The following is a 2,460-nucleotide window of genomic DNA, read 5'->3' as shown; positions in this document are numbered from 1 at the left end:
ATGTTGCAAGGAGGGACTGGTCCTTGGAGAGGGACATCATGTTTGTCAGAGCGGAGGGGCGGCGCAGGAGAGGAAGACCTTCAATGAGATGGATCGATTCTGTGAGTGGAGTGGTGGAAACGAGTGTGTTTGAGATTTCTAGGCTGGCACAGGATGGAATGGCATTTAGGGATCTTGTACACACAGAGTTGCTATGAGTCGCAAGTGACTAGACAGCACATAACAACAACAAAAAACAACAATAGTTACCAGGGATGAGAGGAAAAAGAGTAAAAATTAGTAAGTAGATCCTGTTCTTGTTGTTAGGTGCAACCCTTGAACAGAAAATCTGAACCCTGTTCTATTTCATGCCATCCTCACACTTTCTGACATACAAGAGCCCATGTGGCAGTCACCATGTCAATTCACCTGGTTGAGGATCTTCCTCTACTTCACCAACCCTCCACCCTTCCTAGCATCATGTCCCTCTCCAAGGAATAGCCTCTCCTAGCAAAATCTCCAAAGTATTGGGCGAAGTCTCATCCTTCATGCCTCCAAAGAGCACTCCAGCAGCACCATCTCCAAGACATAGCTGTTTGTTTATCTAATAGATAAACTAGGTGAAGGGAAAATGTACAAGGTTTTCAAATATTGCAACTAATTAACTACATTAATCAATCATAATTCATGTTAGAAAACAATGTATATGAATAATTGCATGAAAAATCAGTATGATTTGTATACTCTCAAAAAAATTTAATTATAAACAAAGCCAAAAACTGAGTATTTCTCAACTGCAGGACTGCACACTTGCATCATACCTGCAGCAGTTACTAATTAACTAACTGGGCTCCAGTAACATCCTCTCTTATAGGTGCTACAAGGAAAATCAAAATGCTTCTGACCTGAAAGGCATCCATTCAATACCAGACCAATGAAATGACAATGTAAATTTCCTACAGAGAAGGGCCCAAAACATGATTCTTATAAAATATCTCAGACACAATAAAATATTGTCCAAAACACCAACTGTTTGACAGTTTACAGAAAACAGCAGCAGGAACCCACACTCCAATCCCATACTGGCAATGACGATGGGTGGAATCCTAGACTACTAAACTGGCCACCAAGGTCTTCTGGACAGTAAACTAAGGTTGGAGTACAAATACTGCCCTTCCCACCACAAATGCTACAGAAGATCCCAGATGGGCAACTCTTTCCAGACGACAGTTTGCTGGATGCAGTCATCAAAACTCATAGTAGATAGAAAAACTTAAGTATAATTAAAATGACAATTCTACCAAAGGCAAGCTACAAGTTCAACACAATCCCAATATAGATAACCAATTCCATTCTTCAACAGGATGGAAAAGGCCATTTCCAAATGTATCTGGCATGGAAAAAGACCCCAAGAGGAAAGTACAACTGAAAAAGAGAAACAAAATAGGAGGCATCACACTTCCAGATCTCAAATCCTACTACACAGTCAGCCATGGTGGTCAAGACAGCATAGTACTGGTAATACCACAGATACACAGACCACTGGAACAGAACTGAGAACCCAGAAATCAACTAATCTGCCTATGGTCAATTGATCTTTGACGAGGAGATGAAATCAGTTAATTGGAGAAAGGAACAGGAGACAAAATCAGTTAAGTAAGGAGGCAAAATCAGTTAAATGGGGAAATGACAGCCTCTTTAACAAATGGTGTTGGCAAAACTGGAAAATCATCTGCAAAAAACTAAAGCAAGACCCACACCTCCCACAATACACAAAAATCAACTCACAGTGGATCAGAGACCTAGGAGTAAAACCAAAGACTATAAAATTCATCAGAGAAAAGCTAGGAACAACCCTAAAAGCCCTAATCTACAGCATGAACAGACTTCCAAACAAAATGAAAAAAAAGATTCTCACCACTGGGCCAACTTAGGGAGATGCAGAAGAGATTGAGATTCTTCACAATATCAGCTTGTCTGGTTCCACAATCAACACTCTTGGCAGTCAGGAAATCAAAAGACCAAATGCATTAGGAAAATGTGTCATCAGTGACCTCTCCAGAGTGTTAAAGAACAATGATGGCAGTCTAGAGACTAAGGTGCATCTGATCCAAGCCATTGTCTTTGCAGTTACTTCCTATGCATCAGAGCTGGAAAATGGCCAAATATGACATAAGAACTGATGCCTTTGAGTTGTGATGCTGGAGAAAAGTATTGAGCATACATCATGGACTGCCAAGAGAACAGGTCTGACACAGAAAGGGTGAACATGCTTCTTTGGACATAAGAATTTTGAGGTTCCCTTTCATATACTTTAGGCATGTTGCCAGGAGGGACCAGTTCTTGGAGATGGACATCATGCTTGGAAGGGTAAGGGGACATACAGAAGAGGAAGACCCTGGATGAGATGGATTGACTCAGTGACTGGGGTAATGAGGGTACGTGTGTCAGAGACAGTGAGATTGGCTCAGGATAACGCAG

The sequence above is a fragment of the Elephantulus edwardii genome, unplaced genomic scaffold, assembly GCF_000299155.1.
Source record: "Elephantulus edwardii isolate Elephantulus edwardi_28Jun2011 unplaced genomic scaffold, EleEdw1.0 scaffold00289, whole genome shotgun sequence".
Classification (NCBI taxonomy): domain Eukaryota; kingdom Metazoa; phylum Chordata; class Mammalia; order Macroscelidea; family Macroscelididae; genus Elephantulus; species Elephantulus edwardii.
The sequence above is the reverse complement of the archived record's forward strand: the minus strand, read 5'-3'. Positions refer to the sequence as shown.